This window comes from Bombina bombina, chromosome 6, assembly GCF_027579735.1.
Source record: "Bombina bombina isolate aBomBom1 chromosome 6, aBomBom1.pri, whole genome shotgun sequence".
Taxonomy (NCBI): domain Eukaryota; kingdom Metazoa; phylum Chordata; class Amphibia; order Anura; family Bombinatoridae; genus Bombina; species Bombina bombina.
This window is the reverse complement of record NC_069504.1, coordinates 1,107,461,888-1,107,474,417: the sequence shown is the minus strand read 5'-3', so window position 1 is coordinate 1,107,474,417 and position 12,530 is coordinate 1,107,461,888.

The following is a 12,530-nucleotide window of genomic DNA, read 5'->3' as shown; positions in this document are numbered from 1 at the left end:
ACACTCTCCATATTCAGCATTGCACCAGCAGCTCTTGTGAGCTGCTGGTGCATTGCCGCCCCCTGCAGACTCGCGGCCAATCGGCCGCCAGCAGGAGTTGTCAATCAACCCGATCGTACTCGATCGGGTTGAATTATGGCAATGTTTGTCCGCCTGCTCAGAGCAGGAGGACAGGGTTATGGAGCAGCGGTCTTTCAGAGCTTGATAGATAGGCCCCTCTGTCTGAGAGTATAACATTTATGCAGATGTAAAAATCTTAGATAAAATGCCTCCTTGCACCTGGAAAGTCCTTGCATAAAGGGGCAGTACACTGGAATGTAATTAAAATAAATAAAAAACTCATATCTGCCAAAAGGGCACCTACCATTTGTGAATTGAGGAGGAAACATTTCTGCGTGGCTTTAAATATAGAATTTCTACAGCATTGCCAAATAATCATAAATACACTGCTGCATATTGCTAAAGAAATTTGTTTTTATGGACCCCTGGTCCCACCAAACAACTACTACCACACTGAAGTTACAATCTGAAATTGCACAAAGAATTAAAAAACATTTACTTAGTAAGTCCTACCTCCTCTGCAAATGAAAGTGATCTGCCGTCTGACTCAGGCACACACTGTACAAACTTAAGTGCCAAGTCTGTCTCACATTGTGCATAGTGGTTTAGTGCACACTCAGAAATCCTCTCAAATGCTAATGCTTTACTCCTTGTAATAACATTTCCCACACTCAATAGCACTCTGCTGTAGTACCCTCTGGTGGCTGCCAATTTTTTTTTTTTAAATAATTGTTGTTCTTGCCTCATGGGGCCCCCTGCCCTGACAGGAGTCACCCCTGTAACCCCCTGATGGGGGCCCTGAAGAACAGCTGGACTTCATGTTAACATCAATATAAACAGGGCTAACTTATCCTCTCAAATGATAATTGAATAGTGCTCTTTCAAAAAAAGTCTAGTGTTTACCTTGTCTTTAAAATAAATATTACATTTACAGTAGAAAATCTTCTTTTTTTTTTTTTTTAAATGTTACCAACTTTTTCTGGTTATGATTATGGAGACATAATGTAAAATGTCTATACTGAAAGCAGTTGGGGGTAGAGATAGGTTTCTATTTCTGAATAAGTATGATAAACACGCTCATCAAGGAGAGATTTCAGAATACAGTGTCGCATATGCTGATTTCCGCTTCTTGCAAATCATTTAACTCATGCTGAGAAGAGAGAATGAAGAGAGAATGAGATGAATAAAGATCTACAAGTGTCAGGTCAGACGTAAAATCATTTCATTTATTAGGTTTCACAGTTAGTTTTGTTTCAGTCTACGTACGACAAAGTACAGGGGAACAAAATGCATTTTCTTTCATACGGCAGATTTGGTGGACGATTTATTATGCTGCGAATGCATTTTTCGCGCGAGTCTTCAGGGTCGCCAGAAACACAACTTAGGAAGCAGCGGTCATAAGACTGCTGCTCCTTTACTCGTCCACAACCTCTGAAACGGTGGACAGCAATCAGCCCGATCATGACCGCGAATGTGCAGGGGACGTATGCTGTCTGCATTTATCGATTTCTGGCGGCCATGAGCTTCAGAGGATCATGTCCATCCAACAAATGATAAATCGGCCCCATAGCATGGACTATTAAACAATTTTTCTTCACTCTCTTCGTATCCATTTTTGAAAAGCAGGGAGGTAAGCTCAAGAGTGTGCATATCTCTAGAGCACTATATGGCAGCAGTTTTGTAAGAATGTTATCCATTTGCAAGAGCAGTAGATGGCAGCACTGTTTCCTGTCATATAGTGCTTCAGATGCTACCTAGGAATCTCTTCAACAAAGAATATCATGGGAACAAAGCAAATTTGATAATATAAATAAATTGGAAATATTTTTACAAAGTGAATCCTCTGTCTGAATCACAAAAAAACATTTTGGGTTTGATATCCCTTAAAGATTTACAAAATGATTTTTTATAACTCTCTTGTACATTTATTATAGGTGATTTTCTTTTGTTCATCTGTTATATATTTGATATTTTTATTATTATTATGATGAATATTTAAATATGCTTTGAAAGTTGAAACATTACTCATCATGACACAATTGCCATTATCATCGGTTATCCTACTGATTTGCTAACATGTAGTGCACTCAAGGGTTAAAAAAACGTTTCTATTTTGATTTTAGTTGTTCTCAATTACCTGTATTGCACACAACCTTTCTTTAAAGGGACATGAAACCCCAAACATTGCGTTCATGATTCAGATAGGACATACAATTTTAAACAACTTTCCAATTTACTTCTATTATCTTATTGTCTTCATTCTCTTGGTATCCTTTGTTGAAAAGTAGCAATGCATTACTGGGAGCATTGTGTGAGCTAATAACATGAGGCATATATCTGCAGCCACCAATCAGCAGCTCTTGAGCCTACTTAAGTATACTTTTCAGCAAAGGATACCAAAAAAACAAAACAAATTTGATAATAGAAGTAAATTGGAAACTTTTTAAAACTGTTTGCTCTGTCTGAAATCCAAATGGAAATGTGGGGGTTTTATAACCCTTTAATGTGGTACAGTTGTCTCTATGTTATTTGCTTTTATTATCAGGGATCATAAAATAAGAGGGACTGAATCGTCTTTACGCACTCTATAAAAAGAAACAGCTTCTCTACAAAATAAATACTTAAAGGGAGAGTAAAGTCAAAATTACAACTTTTATAATTCCAATAGAGCAGGTCATTCTTAACAACTTTCCAATGTTCTTATATTCCTAAATTTGCTTTGTTCTCTTGGTATCCTTTGTTAGTAAGTAAACCTAGGTAGGCTAATAGGAGCATGCATGTGTCTTTAATATTCTAAAAACAGAAAAAGAAGCAATCAGCCAGGAACAAACAACCGCTCAGTGACTTGTTCTATAGCCTGGTTGCCGTACTTGGCAGTAGCTTCTTTTAGCCCAATTATAATGTTCACAGTGGAGAACTTTCCTGAACTATATCAGTCTGATCCCACCTAACAAGTTTAGTACAAAATACCAGGCAATTCTCCTCCGAACAAGGAATATGGCAACCCCAGAAGACCGTATCAGCCTTCTTTGGGCCTCGTGCAGTCATATCCTTCTAAACACATTGGGTAAGGAGTTGATATCTGTTTTCCCCCCATTTCCCTTAGGGAGACTTTCCCTATAGATATAATAAAAATAGAAAGAGAAGCAGTCTGCCAGGAATGAACAACAGCTCAGTGGCTTGTTCTATGACCTGTTCTATGGCCCGGTTACCACCTGGGAGAAGCTTCTCTTAGCCCAGTTGTGCCTTTCATAGAGGAAACTTTTCCTGAAGTATATTAGTCTGACCCTGCCTAACAAGGTCAGTCCAGCCCAGAAATACCAGGCAATTCTCAGTTGAAAAAGGGAAACTGCAACCCCAGATGATTGTTTCGGCCTCTTTTAGGCCTCGTCAGTGAGGTACAGCCATATTCCTCTAAGCACATTGGGCAAGGAGTCCACGTCTGGTTTCCCCCATCACCCTTAGGGAGAATTTCCCCACAGTTATAATACAAACATAAAGAGAAGCATATCTTGTCTGAGGTGCAACGGGAGGGTGTTCCAAGTCTTGGCTGCCAGGTGAGAGAAGGATCTGCCTCCCGCTGTGGTTTTCCTGATGCGGGGGATGACTGCGAGGGCTTGGTCGGCCGATCAAAGTTGTATACAAATAGTTAGCATAGAAACTAAACAAAAAAGATACTCTATAAGCACTCAAATAGAACCCTAAAGGTATATGATAGTGAAGAAAGTCACACACAATAAAAAATTAAAACTTTATTAGAACACATTAAAATCAGGGAATTTTAAAAACTAAAATGTTGTCAAAATACCAGTGCCTGGACTGGTTATAATGGGGTGAACCTCACTGTTATAGTTCTAGCTTGTCATGCTGCTATGATTAGAGAGTGAATGTAACTTTGTGGTCAAAGCATTCAACTGATGGTTCACGATATACTGGATGCGAACAAGGGTTAAGGGGGATCCCAAATTAATTGTATAAACTGACTATATTTCAAAATTATCAAATCAGTGAAATGGTAGAGACTTGAGTCACCACTGTAAGATAATTAATTTGTCAGTTAAGATTAAATATTAGAGTCCAATCAAAGTTGTCTGGCAGGGGTGTAGAGGGTAACGCGGTGGTTCAAGTAGTCGGGACCGATGTTGTGGAGGGCCTTGTATGTGTGGGTGAGAAGCTTGAAGGTTATTATTTTGTTGATGGGGAGCCAGTGCAGGTCCCGCCGGTGTTTGGAGATGTGGCATTGATGAGGGATGTTGAGGATTAGTCTGGCTGAGGCGTTCTGGATGCGCTGTAGTCTCTTTTGGAGCTTGATGGTGGTGCCGGCGTAGAGTGTGTTACCATAGTCCAGTCGGCTGCTGACGAGGGCATGAGTGACAGTCTTCCTGGTCTCGGTTGGGATCCATTTGAAGATCTTTCGCAGCAGGTGAAGTGTGTGGAAGCATGCAGAAGAGACAGCGTTGATTTGCCGGTCCATGGAGAGCGATGAGTCCAGGATGATGCCTAGATTTTGTGCATGGTCGGTGGGGGTTGTAGGGTGTCCGAGGGCAGTGGGCCACCAGGAGTTATTCCAAGCGGATGTAGTGGGACCGAGGAGGAGGACTTCGGTCTTGTCTGCGTTCAGCTTTAGCTCATCCAGGTGGCGACTGCTGTCAGCCCTTCGTGGACGTTTCTCTTGGCGGTGGTGGGGTCACTGGTGAGTGAGATGATTAGCTGGGTGTCAGTGTCAAACCTGACAGTGAACTAAGAGTAATGTGTGCAATTTCTTACCCATTCCTGACTTCTCATTTGCTGGGCTAAAACACACATTTAAACTCACACTCAGTTATCATTATATGTAGTAAGCTGGAATCCAACACTGCTGCGTGTGACTTTACTTCTTTACGTATTTTGTATATGTTTTGTAAATATTGTTTGAATTAAATGATTCTTTTTATTTTTCAAATTGTTTAATGTAAGTTTTGAGTTAAAATTTGTAACAAATATTTTAAAATTAAAAAAAGAAATATTTCAGACGAAACTAATATTTTGTTGGTGAACATGTCTACCAGTTAACACCTAGGAGTAGCTTCTTTTAGCAGAGTTGTACTTATCACAGTTGTATTTGCAACTATGTATACCATTTCTATAAACACTCTTGCAAATACTGCTGCCAGATGGCTAAAGACACGTGCTCGCTCCAGCACTCGTGGATTACTCTTTAATAAAAGATAGCAAAAGAACTAAAAACAATTAATAATATAAACAATTTGGAGAGTTGTTTAAAATGTTGTGCTCTATCCAATCCATTTAAGTTTAATTTTTGACTTTACTGTCCCTTTAAGACTTCACGCAAGTAGAAACGGAACCAAATATTGGTTTTGGATTTGTTACCGTTATTGGTAAAATTCCCAACACAACATATAGGAGTCCATTAAATTTTTATAGCAGTTGATCTATTAAAGCCTATGGGGATGTTGTAGATAAAGTATTTTATAAGCTTTTGTAAAGAATTGTGATTGACCCTATAACTGATATATTGCAGCAAACCTGCACCTCTCTTGACCTCTGAGCCTTTTTATTTAAAGTGACTGAAAATGGCTGAATGAACAAACATGTATGACTAAATGCTGTTCATGCCCCTTCCTGCACCTTTTAGGAAGTAAACAAAATAAAAACAGGTGTATAAAAAGATGTAAATAGGATAGATCATTTTTATTCTCCTGTCTGCTTGTAAACAAAATGTAACTATACACAGCACAGCAAAAAACCATAAAACTTAAAAGCAATGAACAAATTAACAGGAAATCCCATAGGTCTTTTTAATAAGGAAATTATGACCTTACTGGATGCGGCAATAGAGAGAGGCCATATAATTTCAGAATTAATTTCCTACTTAGTGGTAGAAAAAACAAAAATACCTACTTATAAAATAGCACCTAAAATACACAATACTTTACAGAATCCACAAGAAAGGCCCATTGTGGCTAGAATTGTTTCTTTATTTTAAACATTAGGTGAATGGTTGGATCACATCCTACAGCCAGTAGTCACTGCCCTAACTGTGTATATTAGAGATAGCACTTATGTGATCCAACAACTTAAAAAAATATCAAGGAGGAAAGAATATAATTGGGCAACCATAGATGTGTGAGCCCTTTATTCTAGCATCCCCCATGATATTGGTTTACTAGCTTTGAACCAGATGCTTACCAAATATACACAATATACGCGTGATTTTATCAATTTTGTTGTACAAATTACAGAATTTTTGCTAACAAACAATTTCTTTACTTTTGCAGGGGAATTTTTCCTGCAAAAGAAAGGACGGCAATGTCCTCTCTTTTGCTGTCTCTTTCCCTGTCTTTTGCTCTCTCTATCCCCCCTCTTTTGCTCTCTCTATCCCCCCTCTTTTTTTGCTCTCTCTCTCCCATCTTTTTTGCTCTCTCTCCTCCCTCTCTCTCCTCCCTCTCTCCCCCCTCTTTTGTGCTCTCTTTCTCTCCCCTCTTTTGCTCTCTCTCCCCTCTCTTTTGCTCTCTCTCCCCTTTCTCCCCCCTCTATTATGCTCTCTCTCACCCTCTCTCTCTCTCTCTCTCTCCCTCTCCCTCTCTTCCCCCCTCTCTTTTGCACTCTCTCTCCCCTGTCTTTTGTGCTCTCCCCCTATCTTTTGCTCTCTCTCTCCCATCTCTTTTGCTCTCTCCTCCCTGTCTCCCCCCTCTTTTGCGCTCTCTTTCTCTCCCCTCTTTTGCTCTCTCTCCCCTTTCTCCCCCCTCTCTTATGCTCTCTCACCCTGTCTTTTGCTCTCTCTCTCCCCTCTCTTTTTCTCTCCCTCCCCTCTCTCTCTCTCTCTCTCTCTCTCTCCCCTCACTTTCCCCCCTCTCTTTTGCACTCTCCCTCCCCTGTCTTTTGTGCTCTCCCTCCTGTCTTTTGCTCTCTCTCTCCTCCCTCTCCCCCCCCCTCTTTTGCGCTCTCTTTCGCTCCCCTCTTTTGCTCTCTCTCCCCTTTCTCCCCCCTATCTTATGCTCTTTCCCCCTCTCTTTTGCACTCTCTCTCCCCTGTTTTTTGTGCTCTCCCCCCTCTCTTTTGCTCTCTCTCCCATCTCTTTTGCTATCTCTCTCTCTGTCTTTTGCTCTCTCTGTCCCCCCTCTTTTGCTCTCTCTCTTTTGCCCTCTCTCCCCCCTCTCTTTGTCTCTCTCTCTCTCTCTATCTCTCTCCCCTTTCTTTTGCTCTCTTTCCCCCTCTCTTTTGCTGTATCTCTCCCCCTCACGTTTGCTCTTTCTCTCCCACTCTCTTTAGCTCTTTCTCTCCCCCTCTCTTTTGCTCTTTTTCTCCCCCTCTTTTGCTCTTTCTCTCCCCCCTCTCTTATGCTCTCTCTCTCCCCCTCACTTTTGCTCTATCTCCCCCTCTCTTTTGTGCTCTCTCTCTCCCCTCTCGTTTGCTCTCTCTCTCTCCCCTCTCTTTCCCCACCCTCTCTTTTGCGCTCTCTCTCCCCTCTCTTTTGCTCTCTCTCCCCCTCTTTTGCTGTCTCTCTCCCTCTCTTTTGCTCTCTCTCTCCCTTTCTTTTGCTCTCCACCCTCGATTTTGCTGTCTCTATCCCCCTCTTTTGCTCTCTCTATCCCCCCTCTCTTTTTGCTCTCTCTCTCCCATCTTTTTTGCTCTCTCTCTCCCATCTTTTTTGCTCTCTCTCCTCCCTCTCTCCCCCCTCTTTTGCGCTCTCTTTCTCTTCCCTCTTTTGCTCTCTCTCCCCTCTCTTTTGCTCTCTCTCCCCTTTCTCCCCCCTCTATTATGCTCTCTCTCATCCTCTCTTTTGCTCTCTCTCTCTCTCTCTCTCTCTCCCTCTCTTTCCCCCTCTCTTTTGCACTCTCTCTCCCCTGTCTTTTGTGCTCTCCCCCCTCTCTTTTGCTCTCTTTCTCCCATCTCGTTTGCTCTCTCTCTCCTCCCTCTCTCCCCCCTCTTTTGCGCTCTCTTTCTCTCCCCTCTTTTGCTCTCTCTCCCCTTTCTCCCCACTCTCTTATGCTCTCTCACCCTCTCTTTTGCTCTCTCTCTCCCCTCTCTTTTTCTCTCCCTCCCCTCTCTCTCCCCTCTCTTTCCCCCCTCTCTTTTGCACTCTCTCTCCCATCTCTTTTGTGCTCTCCCCCTCACTTTTGCTCTCTCTCTCTACCATCTCTCTCCTCCCTCTCTCCCCCTACTCTTTTGCGCTCTCTTTCGCTCCCCTCTTTTGCTCTCTCTTCCCTTTCTCCCCCCTATCTTATGCTCTTTCACCCCTCTCTTTTGCACTCTCTCTCCCCTGTTTTTGTGCTCTCCCCCCTCTCTTTTGCTCTCTCTCTCCCATCTCTTTTGCTCACTCTCTCCTCCCCTCTTTTGCGCTCTCTTTCTCCCCCCTCTTTTGCTCTCTCTCCCCTTTCTCCCCCCTCTCTTTTGCTGTGTTTCTCTCTCTTTTGATCTCTCCATCTCCCCTCTTTTGCTTTCTCCCCTTTCTTTTGCTCTCCCTCCCCGCTATCTCTTTTGCTCCCTCTACCCCCTCTTTTTTGAGCTCTCTCTCTATGCCCCCTCTTTTTTGAGCTCTCTCTCTCTCTGACATCCACAGTCACGACCTGCCCCGCCCTGCCCCGCCCACGTCACACCTGGACCCATCAAGCCCCACCCACGTCATGCCTGGCCGGCCCCGCCCCATCACACATGGTCGTCCCAGATGTCATGCCAGCCAGGTCAGTCTTCTCGAAGGCAATGTGTGTTTGTCCTTGCACAGTTTCTATTGCGCATGACAGCTTCGGACAAACACACCTGGCCTTTTATAGAATAGGATTACATGAGAGTACCGCCACATTTTGGAAGGTCTGGGAATAGAGAAAAAAGTATCAAACATCAGAAAAATTTGAAATGTAAGAATAAAATTAAGTTTTTTTTTTTTTTTCCTTCATCATCAAGTGTAATGTTGGTAACAATAGCTTTTCCTTTTTTATTATGGTATTGTTTTTGAATAATCTATGTAAGAGCTTGATCAACGCTGCCAATAATGAGATTAACCACAAGGGGTCAACACAACAGATGCTGCTATTAATTAACCTGTTATCTACTGGCTAGATTATCTACCTCTTCCTAATAAAAGCTAGCTTTTTATGTAAGACAGAATCTCTGTGGAAGTGTTCCTGGTGGCAAAGGGAACGCGTCAGATTTTACCTGTGGGTATGACTAACAATTGGATAATATGAATGTACTTTGTATATAATAAACATCAGATGTTTTATTTGCAACAAGGATGTATTTGCACCTTTTTCTCTCTTGATATATTATGAAGCAAATATATACAGATATCTATAGATGTGTGAGTCTGATATGTCTCGCTGGATTCTATAGCTTCTCACACTATTCTTCCTTTGGTTTACAGAATACTTCCTCTCCCTAACACTAGATTCATATCCCATAGAATGTTACACTGTACCTTTACCCCCTTTACCTCTATAGCCAATTTCACTATTTCTTATTCCCCATCTCTTAGCTAATCTCTTTTTTTCCCTCTTCCAGCCCCAGACAATTATACTAACCATCCTCTTCTAAACCCCTACTTAGGTATAATATATTTACCACCTATTTTTTTATATATACAAAAAGAGAGAAGCGCTCAATCCAGCAAACAAACAATAGCATAATACCTTGTACTATAACTAGTTACCACCCTAGGGGCAGTCTCTTTGTGCCCAGAATGTGCCTTTTACAGAGAAGAACTTTCCTGCAGTATATCAGCCTGATTCTGCCTAAATAGCACAGTCCAAACCCCAAACACCAAGCTGCCCCTCTCTGTATAAGAGACACGGCAAACATATATGTCATGCTGTATATTAGTCTAGTTCTGCATAAAAAGTGCAGTCCAGCCCCGACAGTAACACCAGGCAGCCCCTTTGTGAATGACAGACATGGCAAACATATATTTCATGCTGTATATTAGTCTAGTTCTGCATAAAAAGTGCAGTCTAGCCCGACACACCAGGCAGCCCCTTTGTGAATGACAGACATGGCAAAAATACATAAATCAGAGAGAGCAGTGATTAACTCCACCTTTCAGTCAAAGACAAAAGGGAATATACCTTTCCTGCCAGACATAGAGGGCACTGAATATACCATCATTTACCTCTAGGATGCAGGCAATTGGAATAACAATGGTGATCACCTGCAGGCCTCGATAATTACTGTAACAAAGCTCCTATGTCTCCCCATGTTTGTCCTTGAGTGACCAATTATTTGACAGGATACAAGAGAGGTTATTTTTATGAAGACGGTAGATTAAGGGTAAAAATTCTATTTTTACATTGTTGTGAAAAAAAGAGATAAACTTATATTTTAAGCAATGATATTATTAATATTTATAACATTAAACATACTAATCTAAATACGTTAACAAAAAAATAATAATAGATATGATACTAGATTTGGGTACTATTAAGGGTTGTATAACAAATGCCAATTGACTCAATACATAAGATCCTGCCTATAAGAGTTCACATTTGGGGTCCTCACATTGCCACCTCAATAAAATAAAATAAACTGCTCCTTTCAAAAAAAAAAATAATCACTATGTGACCTCCCTACTGCACAAACCCCACTTACAAACCATTCCCCTTAGATGAACCCCCAATATGTTTCAAAGTGCTTGCGTCCCCTATAAACACCTGGTCACTAAGGTGCAATCTCATTTGATTGTGTACTAGGCAGATACAATTTTGAAGGCAGCAGATTCACTCTTTACAGTACAGTATAAGGGGATATTATAAGTCCTATTTATAGAAACCTGATGCTATCTTGTATTCAAATCACTCCAAAATGAAAATGGAGCTTTAACTAGGCTTACCAGAAGTCCCACTTTTACTGGGATTGTCCCTGTTTGGAGGTGCTGTCCCAGTGTCCCACCCAGTTGTTCATTCTGTCTCAGTAGGGTTGCCACCTCCGGGTTTCAAATCATGTGTCCGGGTCTCAGACCACCTGAAACATGGACACATTATTCAAAATGACTGGACTGTGGCTCTCCAGCATAGTTGGATTTTTGGCCTGGATCTTGCTTTACTTCATGCAGGATAGCATTTTGGCTATAATCTTCCTGCATTATGGTATAGAGTAGCCTCTTAAACAGCTTTAGCAGGTACGCGTTTCTTTTTTACTTTCATTCAATGTTGTATTTATGCCTTATCAGTATTTGGCTCTGTTCCTTAATTAGACACATAAAACACATATTACACTGCAGATATTAAATTGTGAAATTGATAATTATGAAAGTGATAATTATGCTTGATGTTTGGCATTATTTAGATTAATGATTTATTTGCCATGACTACGTAATGGTGCCTTTTTCACTAGGGGGTGGTGTTATGGTTTATTTAAACTGTGTGATTTACTTGTTTGATTGAGGAAGGGTAGAGTATCCACAAAACATTACACACATAAAAGCTACCCCCCTTGACCACGCTCCTGACCACACCCCCACTGGCACCACACCAGGTGTTCCCAGTTTCACCTCTAAAAAATATGGTAAGCCTAGCTTTAACAAACTATAGAAATAAATATTGTCAAAACAATACTAGTCAAAGTTTAAAAGCAACCATACAGTGATAGGAAAATGATGCACAGTCTGCACACTATGACAACATAAAAGATGCATTTAGGTGGTTTAGCAGTGGTGCAGATGGAAACGGATTACAATAGGTTCCTATGAAAGTCACGACTGAGCGATCCTGTTTTAAAACAGTACTGTTTCTAATAATCACAACAGTGTGAGTGTGACAATCAAATATTATAATAAAAATGCAAAAACACGTCATTTGTAAATGTTGGGGTGACTTTTCCTGCAGATCCTCTTAGATGATCTCATGTATTTAACTCATATACATATGTATATGAACCTATACATATATAAATGTGTGTGCCATCCACTGTATACAGCCTCTATAAAAGGTATGAATTGAGATTTAATGAATCAACATGTACTGTATGCTAATAGACCTCCACAATGTCTCTTGCTGCCATTTCAGAGTGTTTTGAACATGTGCAAGATAATAGATTGTTTCTAAATAGCCATGAAATACTTGCAAAGATGTCCAAAATGAGGATTTATAAAGTGCCTTGAGGTGTCGAATTTGAAAAGCCAAAATTGACTTTGAAAAGGTGTTAAAAGTGGATTGTGATCACCAAGATATTTTCAACCCCATAGCATAAATAGGACTTTTAATGAGGATCCAAAAACACATTTGCAAAGACAGGAAAGAGACAAAAAGGAGCTTTTTTAGTTAAAAGCTAAACCTAGGAGGTTCATATGCTAATTTCTTAGACCTTGAAAGCCTCTAATCTAAATGCATTTTGACAGTTTTTCCCCACTAGAGGGCGTTAGCTCATGTGTTTCATATAGATAACATTGAGCTCATACACGTGAAGTTACCTAGGAGTGAGCACTGATTGGCTAAAATGCAAGTCTGTAAAAAAAATCTGAAATAAGGGGGCAGTTTGCA